Genomic DNA, 10,086 nt, shown 5'->3' on the forward strand with positions numbered 1-10,086 from the left:
AAGCATGGGGGTGACATCTCTTCAGAAACCTCAACAAATTGACAACTAGAATGTCATAGGTCTGCAAGGCTGTAATTGCTGCAAATGGGTGATTCTTTGACGAAAGCAAAGTTTGAAGGACACATTATTAATAACCTTGTTAACGTTTTGACTATATTTCCTATTCATTTTGCAACTAATTTCAGGAAAACAAGGACATTTCTAAGTGACCCCAAACTTTTGAATGGTAGTGTATGTTAGGTGCAACAACAACACAGACTATGTCATAATCCTCACATTGTAACTACTGTGGGAAATAACTAATTAGGTGTTCAGATTGTTATAAAACCCCATAAAGAAAATGCAATGTTGTGACTAGAAATGGAATACTGGAACCTGAAGCCAGTAGAAACCAGTAGATGAGATTATTCAAAAGAGTGATAATGACGATGAACAAGCCAGATCACTCTTTTACAGGTTGGGTCAATTCCATTTCAATAGTTTTTAAAATATTGGAATTAAAGAGTTTCTCAATCTTGGGTTTATTGAGAAATCATTGGAGGAAAAAATGGGGGAAAAATGCAAATGATTGACTTTGAATTTCCATTTACTTGACTGACTGAACTGACCCCAGACCCTGCTCCGCAGCGACACCCATAGAGTTGGAAACACAGCGCCGCACCTTTTCAAAATACTCTTATCCAACTCTATGGTGACCCCTCCTCAATCACAACACCAACCAATCACACAGACCACCCGAAGCCCCGACCCAACCCCCAACAATCACACAAGCCATTTGAAGCCCCGACCCAACCCCAAAAGAGACAGATAGAGGACAGCGTACCCGACGAGAGTCGGAGGATTTTAGAGCAAAAGACCAACCATCGGGGTCATAGACGCACAGTGAGGTAGACGCAGCTCCCACCGGCTTCAGGAACTGAAGACCGTGAGCCCACACATCACCAGAGGGCTCAGCAGGGTCTCTCCTGGATGGAACAGACAGAGGCAAGAATGATATATTTCAATTTTGTCTTTAGGAGAATGGAACTCTGCTCTCCTTTTCATATTAAGATAGACAGATCTTGAGAAAGGGGGAAGACAGTTGAACGGGATGGAAATCGAGATGACCAAGGGGATCGAACCCCTGTCTCCAGGGTCCTGAGTTGGCAGGACTGCTGCTAGAGCAACAGAGTAAGATGTACTATCCAGCGGGAATAGTTTAATAAGAAAACACTAGACACATACCTTTCTCCTTGTCCAGGGGGCAGGATGCTGTTGTCCCGCAGACCTTGAAATAGATCTCCTGTTCTATGCTGTCTGGGATGGCTCCCTGGGGATGATGATGCTGACTCCCGTCTCGATGGAGCTCAGCACCCCGCCGTTACAGTTGAAGATCCCCGGGCTGTGCCACCACTGTGTGACCTTCATCCTCCTCATCATCATCCAGAACACTGGGGGAGAGAGAGTTGGACTGTTAGTTACTATCTATACTGTATAAACACTGGGTAGAGAGTTGTGACTGTTAGTTACTATCTATACTGTATAGAAACACTGGGTAGTAGAGAGATGTGACTGTTAGTTACTATCTATACTGTATAGAACACTGGGGTAGAGAGGAGAGGTGAAAGGTGGAGGGGCTGATCTAGAGGGGGAGAAGGTAGATGCTAAACAGTGAGTCATGCCAACAGCAGGCTACATAACCAGGTCCCTACATAACCAGGTCCCTACCATAACCAGGTCCCTACATAACCAGGTCCCTACATAACCAGGTCCCTACGTAACCAGTCCCTACGTAACCAGGTCCTACGTAACCAGGCCCACTAAACCAGGTCCCTACGTAACGGCCCTGCTACATAACCAGGTCCCTAACATAACCAGGTCCCTACGTAACCCTGCTACATAACCAGTCCCTACGTAACCCTGCTACATAACCAGGTCCCTACCTAACCCTGCTACATAACCAGGTCCCTACGTAACCTGCTACATAACCAGGTCCCTACATAACCAGGTCCCTACGTAACCCTGCTACATAACCAGGTCCCTACATAACCAGGTCCCTACGTAACCCTGCTACATAACCAGGTCCCTACATAACCAGGTCCCTACGTAACCCTGCTACATAACCAGGTCCCTACATAACCAGTCCCTACGTAACCCTGCTACAAACAGGTCCCTACATAACCGCTACATAACCGTCCTACAATACCTGCTACAACCAGGTCCCTACGTAACCCTGCTACATACCAGGCCCCTACATAACCTGCTACATAACCAGGTCCCTACATAACCAGGTCCCTACATAACCCTGCTACATAACCCTGCTACATAACCAGGTCCCTACATAACCAGGCCCTACATAACCAGCCCCTACATAACCAGGCCCCTACATAACCAGGCCCTACATAACCAGGTCCCTACATAGCCCTGCTACATAACCAGGCCCTACAACCAGGCCCCCTACATAACCCTACAAGGTCATAAACATGCTATCTCAGATGTATTATTATTGCCATTGCTTGGAAGCAGTCACAGAGTTCACTACAAGGTCAGAACTAAAGGAGTCCTCCACCACAGAAGCGGTCACTACAAGGTCAGAACTAAAGTAGTCCTCGACCACAGAAGCGGTCACTACAAGGTCAGAACTAAAGTAGTCCTCCACCACAGAAGCAGTCACAGAGTCACTACAAGGTCATTACTCAGAACCATGATTATTACATCTGTAAATATGGCAATTGCCTGTATGATGATGCTGCGGATGTTCCAGTGATTTAATGATACTGTATGTACCGTTTGTGGTGTCGGAGGCTGGGGCTAGAGCATAACAACGAGGTGTCTGCTAAATGACCATATTAGAACAACCATGCCAAACAAACACCTTGTCAAGAGGTTTTCAACTCTTGGGCTCCCCGTTAACATCACCTGACCAGGGTTTGAGTCCCCTCCATATCCTTACCTGACAGGTATGGCCTTGGGAACAGCATTGTTGACTAAGTTGTTGTGCTGCTGGTACTTGGGCCCCCTGTTGTCCATGGTGCGTGTGAACGTGTCCAGTCCACTGTCGTGGTCCAGGGCTGAGGAGACAGGCCGCGGTGGTCCTGCTGTTGTTGTTGACCACACTGGGTTTGGGGTTTGCTGCTACTGATCAGGCAGGTCGTTGGGAGGAGAGTTGTGGTTGAACTTGGGGCTCTCAAACTTCCTCTCGAAGGGCCGGGCCGAGGAGTGTTAAGACTTAGGACATATCGGTTGTAGCTTGTGTGGGGTGGGGTGGTTCCAGGGTTTTGGGGTGGCGTCGGTCCGTTGACCCCCACTGGGGACCTCTGGCCAGGTAGGGCTGGGAGGGAGATCCTGGAGGGTAAGAGGGCGAAGGCCGCGAGAGATCGTGTTTGGGAGAGGCGCTGAGCGAGCTGGTCGGGCTGTGAGTTCACTAGAGAGGAGAGAAGGGATGTGAGTCACTAGAGAGAGAGGGGAAGGGATGTGAGTCCACTAGAGAGAAGAGGGGAAGGATGTGAGTCCACTAGAGAGAGAGAGGGGAAGGTGTGAGTCACTAGAGAGAGAGAGGGGAAGGGATGTGAGTCCACGAGAGAGAGAGAGGGAAGGGATGTGAGTCCACTAGAAGAGAGAGGGGAAGGGATGTGAGTCCACTAGAGAGAGAGAGGGAAGGGATGTGAGTCCACTAGAAGAGAGAGGGAAGGGATGTGAGTCCACTAGAGAGAGAGAGGGAAGGATGTGAGTCCACTAGAGAGAGAGGGGAAGGGATGTGAGTCCACTAGAGAGAGAGAGGAAGGGATGTGAGTTCCACTAGAGAGAGAGGGGAAGGATGTGAGTCACTAGAGAGAGAGGGAAGATGTGAGTCCACTAGAATGAGAGGGAAGGAGATGTATTCCACCAGAGAGAGAGGGAAGGGATGTGAGTTCACCAGAGATAGAGGGGAAGGATGTGATGTCACTAGAGAGATGGAGAGGAAGGGGTGGTCCTAGAGAGAGAGGGAGTGGATGTGGTCCTACTAAGAGAGAGGGAGGCATTGAGTAAAGAGAGAGGAGGGATCTGATCCACATAGAGAGAGAAGAAGTGAAAGTCATGGTGAGAAGTCCACTATATCATATGAGAGAGCAAAGAATTATGAGCTCCGACAGTGATGATGAGATAGAGGGGAAAGGAATGTGACAGTTCCTACTGACGAGATGAGAAGAGGGAATGATGTGTAATGTATATATATCTCTGACCCGTCCACTCAGAGAGTATGACGCAGAAGGAACATGTGAGTTTTCACTTAAGAGTAGAGCGAGGTAAGGGATGCGAGTTCCACTTATCGAGAGAAGGTGTGAGAATCGGATGGTGAGATTATCAACCATAGACAGAACGATGGAGGAAAGGACTGTGAGTTTCAGCTTAGAGAGGAGAGCTAGAGATAGGTATGTCTGTAGTTCACTAGAGAGTATGAGTGGGTAAGGGATGTGAATTTCAACGGTAGAAGGAAGAGGCAGAGTAAGGATTGAGAGTTTCACTAAAAGCTGCGATGAAGAGGAAGAACGGATTGTGCTTCAGCGTACGAGAGAGAGATGAAGGGATGTGAGTCACTAGGAAGATGAGATGGGAGGAGATTGAGTTCACCTAGATAGAGAGAGTGAAGGGATGTAGGTTTAGCTGCGTGTGATACAGCGCTAGCGATGTCTAGCCTTTACACTCTCTATACAGCCAGCAACGTGCTACCACACGACTAACGCGTGGTAGAGATGCCTTTATAGCCACGTAGAAATATATCACAATATTTGATATTTCTACAAGCTAACATCTCTACATAAGCGAATTAAAAAGGCTACATGACATTAAGATAGGTCATGGCTCAGTTACCATCTATATGGTGCAGTAGTGCGAGTTGTTCCCAGGCTGAATTTACGGTGGTATACTTCAGGCGAGCTGCCCCGTTTGCCGACTACTGGGATGATCATCGCGAAGCCTAGATTTCTTTGGTAGCAAGCTCGTACCTCTTACATTCTCTAACTTCGTGATACAAACTCACCTCTTCTCGACTATGACTCCCGCATCCCTAATTTATACACATTGATACGTACAGCAAGGTGTTTGAGATCCCCATCGCAGATGCGAAATTATTCGCAGTAACAGCATTCATTTAATCTAACATATTCCCATCAGTCACCTATTATGAAGTCATCCCACAATAACTTCAAAAAACAACTTCATTTTAAAGTCGAAAAGAAGAACAAGAACCGTTCGTGAACCATCAGGACCATGATCCCCTCAAAACTCAGCACATGTTCCAGCGTACATGTTGATCTTCAGACCTCGACTCATATTTAATGTATCCTAGCTCACCTCTCAGATTGTACAGTATCACATTTGGTTGCCGGGAAGAACCTGCGGGCATTGATTTGTGCGGTCGTGTTTTGGCGATGCACCTGTATGATGGTGTCTCAGCATCTGTCAATCTTCGGCATTGATGGGACTTTGATTGTAATAGTATTTTGCTAATGCTAGTATAGATGTACCCTGTGTCTACGAGCGATACTGGCATTGCGTATGTGTAGTGTACCTTTGTAGGGGTTGATGGTTAGATGTAGATTTGTACCTCCGTCTTCGTATTAGGTGTTCTATTGCGTGTAGCTGTAGTGTCTACCTAGTTGCTACATCGTTTCGAAGTAAGTCGTATGAGTTCAGAGTCCGTGTTGTAGGGGTTATGGATGGAGTGGTGGTTTACCTGTTTAAGGGTTATGTAGTGAGATGTGAGCCTTGTCGCTGTGCACACCAGTGCTATTTTATGTCGGTAGGGTGTATCCAGATGCAATGTTCATGAGTCTGGGTGACCTCGTTGGTGTAAGGGTTCTGAGACCACTCGGTAGTGTAGTGTACCTGTTGTAGAGAGGATCTATTCATATGAGGAGACTTTACTGTTGTAATGGTCGTTCAGTGAGGTAAGTGCAATGTTACCTCGTGCTATGGTCTTTGTCTTGGCTGTGTGTCTCTTATGGGTAGTGTATTGGTAGCCTGATAGTGTAGGGTGTTAACTGCTTATGTCTCCCTGTTGTTAGGCGGGCTCAATGATGTAGTTGATGCTACCGTTGGTAGGGTTCTATGGTAGCTGAGCGCTCTGTGTAGCCTATGTCTGTAGAAGGAGGTTTTATGTTCATGGTACTAAAGCCTGATTGTCAGTGCGGTTTCATGTGGGTTAGTACTACCTGTTTGTAGTTTAGGGGTCGTCTCTGTTCTATCCTGTCTGTATTACGGTCGTTTTACGCCGTAGTCCTTAACCTGTTGTACGGGCTGTTAATGCGTAGTCTACACGTGGTTGTTATCCCTTATAGGAGTTAGCCTCGTACCTTTTGGCGTCGGCGTGTTAATGAGGTATAGAGTCCATTATTCCTGCTTGAAGCGCGTAATGTTGGTAGGCTTCCAGCTGTGTAGGTTATTGTGGCTAAGATCTACCTGGGTGACAAGCGAGTTAGCGGTTAGCTGTACCTTTGATGAGGTGTTGAGTGGTAGGTCTTGTCTACGTGTTGGTTTACCTATATTGGGAGTAGCAGTGTACCTCTTTTGTAGTTGGTTAGGGCTAGCGAATTCTATACCAGTATTTAGAAGGTTATGGTTATATGTAGTGTACCTGTTGTAAGGTTAGGTAGTGTAGGTGATTACCGTGTCGTGCTAGCCAATGTGGTTTCCATGTCTGTAGTTAGGCTATACACTGTATTGTTAAGTCAATGCTGGAGAGATAAGTGTTGAGTGTAACCTGTTGTGTACGGGTTGCAGATAAGTGCGCAGGTCGTGTAACATCCTTCTCCAGAGCTTCTTACGGACAATTCCCTTCAATAGTCGTACCTCGTTTATATAAGCTTGGATGTTTTTGCTCGTGGGTAGTGTCAAGTGTACCCGTTGTAGTGTTCTATGGGTTAGTCAACTTAGTTTGAGAAAGCCTTTACCTGTTGTAGCGGTTATATGGGTACTAGTACCTGTTGGTAGGTGTAGTGTATTGTGGGTAGTGTCTACCTGTTGTAGGGGTTATGGGTAGTCTACCTGTTGTAGGGTTATGGTATGTACCTGTTGTAGGGGTATGGGTATAGATTACCTTGTTGTAGGGGTTATGGGTAGTCTACCTGTTGTTAGGGTTAGATGGGTATGTCTTTCTTATCCTGCTCATATAAGTGTTTATGATCCAGAAGTCTACATACACTGTTGTAGTGTGTTATATTTATGAGCCATCTAGAGTGTTACCGTGTGGACTCAGTGTAGGAGCTCATAGTTTATGCGTTAATCTACCTAGATTTGAAAGTTCATGTAGGAGTTGAATCAATGGTGACACTAGTCTAAGGTATGTCCTGTGTAAGGTCACTGTGTACGAATACTTATCCTGTTCTGAACGAGTCTATGGGGAGCATACAAATGGTGAACCTGTTTGAGGGTTACATGTGGTAGTACTACCATGTTGTAAGGCTTATGTACAGTGTACCTGTGTTCAATAAGTAGGGGTGTAGAGGTTAGTCTACCGTTTTGTGTAGGGTTATGGGTGTAGTTTCACCTTTGTCCATGTAGGTTATAGGAATACATACCTGATTAGGAAGGTTAATGGAAGTCCGAGTTCTCTGTTTGTAGGTTAATGGTAGTGACCCTGTTTGTAGGTGGTGTATCTGGCGTAAGTTATGGGGTGTACCTGTTTGTAGGGTGTTTTATGCAGCGTAGTCTACGCTAGTGATAGGTTATAGGTGATGAGACTCTACATCTTGTTTGTATTGGTTCATCGCGGCTAATGCTCATTTTTATGTGACCTAAGTATGGAAGGGTTTATGATAGAGTGTACGCCGTTTAGGGGTTTATGGAAGTCTAGTATGTACCCTGTTAGTAGAGTATATGGATAGTGTACCTGTTGTTGGAAAAGAGAAGTAAGCTAGCTGGTGGGTCTGTGGTGAAGGGTGACAAAGCTGGGTGACCCCGGGAATACCTTCCCGAATGCATTGTATTCAGAGTTAGCGTCATCGGTCCTCTCCTGTGTCTCCGAGCATGCATAACGAGACGGTCAACATAGTTTTTAGCGAACAGCTGCTTTCCTGTGATATCTTCCCTCCATCCTTCTCGTCAGCCATTCCCGTACAGTGCGTGTTGCAGAAGTGGGGACAAAACGCCATCCCAGGAACTTCGACCCCGCAAGGGCGACTTCTGAGTGACATCGGGGGCTCTGAGGGGCAACTGAATGGAGCGAAGGGACAGTCAAGAAGAGCACTAGAATAATTATCTGTTACGTTGGGTTGTACAGATTACATTTCACTTCATGTCATATTCAGAAAGTACAAACCAAATTTCTCTTATATTTGCAGATCTTTTCTCTGATAGTAACTATTAAAGATGGAACTTTGAACCCCAGCTCTTTTATTGATCATCTTCACAATATCTTTATTTCCAATGGGCCATTTTAACTTTAAAGTAAAGGGATAGAGTAGTGCACATAGAGACAGTGGAAGAATGACCAGTTAAGTATTGAAGCTCCAGAGAGCTCTCTAACAAGATCCCACATCAGACCATCCAACACAGGAGAGAAAAGTAGACTAAGCGTACAGGACATGTGCAGTGGATCAGACCTAATGAGTACAAGATACAATGAAAAACACCAGAGTGCAAGTGAAGGAAGAGAACTAGGTACTGATGTTACCGATCTCAATACAAGAGAGAAAGAGAGATTGTGTACTGTAGCCGATCAAGATCAGGAGAGAGGGACGCGATAACTGTAACCGAATAGCAATACAGGAGAGAGACGTGCTAACATGCACCTTGTTACCGATGCGAATACATGTACAGAGGGACGCTTAGGTCTCTCTCCTGTATTGATCGGTACAGTTACCTGTCTCTCTCCTTCTCCTGTGTTTATCCATGTTTGTACTCTTGCTGATCCACTGACTGTCTGTCGCTTGCTCTACTTTCTCCTGTGTGGATCTGTCTGTGTGGATCTGTCTGTGTGGATCTGTGGAGCTCTCTGGAGCTCTCTAACTGGTCATCCTGTCTCTCACTCTACCCTCTACCCCATGGAATGGATTTGTAAGTGTATCAAGGCTGGGGTCAATTCCATTTAAAGTAATGAAAAAAATTGCAATTGGAATTTGGTTTACTTTCTGAATTGACTGGAATTGAAATGTAATTGACCCCAACGCAAAACGTTTATCTGTGCTGCTCTCTGACTGTCCCTCGCTCCCTCCATCTCCCCCTCAGAGCCCCAGAGCCCCAGAATCCCCCTGGGTCTAAACCCCTGGATGACGTGTCCCACTCCTCCAACCACTACGATGCTGACGAGGATGAGGAGTATTACAGGAAGCAGCTGTCCTACTTTGACCGCCGCAGCTTCGACAGCAAGGCCATGAACCCCACCCCCGGGGTCAACCGCTTCCCACCACAGACCCAGCTAGCTTACCCTTACAACAGGTACACTACCCATAACCCCTACAACAGGCTACACTACCCATAACCCCTACAACAGGTACACTACCCATAACCCCTACAAAGGTACACTACCCATAACCCTACAACAGGTACACTACCCATAACCCTTACAACAGGTACACTACCCATAACCCCTACAACAGGTAGACTACCCATAACCCCTTCAACAGGTAGACTACCCATAACCCCTACAACAGGTACACTACCCATAACCCCTACAACAGGTACACTACCATAACCCCTACAACAGGTAGACTACCCATAACCCCTTCAACAGGTAGACTACCCATAACCCCTACAACAGGTACACTACCCATAACCCCTACAACAGGTACACTACCCATAACCCTACAACAGGTACACTACCCATAACCCCTACAACAGGTACACTACCCATAACCCCTACAAAACAGGTACACTACACTACCATAACCCCTACAACAGGTACACTACACTACCCATAACCCTTACAACAGGTACACTACACTACCCATAACCCCTACAACAGGTACACTACACTACCCAAAAACCCTTACAACAGGTACACTACACTACCATAACCCTACAACAGGTACACTAACACTACCCATAACCCTTACAACAGGTACACTACACTACCCATAACCCCTACAACAGGTACACTACACTACCCAAATCCTACAACAGGTACAC

General features: G+C 46.3%; 1 pseudogene; it reads left to right on the forward strand.

Annotated features, from left to right (window-relative positions):
- Nucleotides 1-10,086, forward strand: part of LOC111971801 (tight junction protein ZO-1-like) — a 34,982-nt pseudogene that overhangs the window by 12,565 nt on the left and 12,331 nt on the right.

The sequence above is a fragment of the Salvelinus sp. IW2-2015 genome, linkage group LG13 (assembly GCF_002910315.2).
Source record: "Salvelinus sp. IW2-2015 linkage group LG13, ASM291031v2, whole genome shotgun sequence".
Lineage (NCBI taxonomy): Eukaryota > Metazoa > Chordata > Actinopteri > Salmoniformes > Salmonidae > Salvelinus > Salvelinus sp. IW2-2015.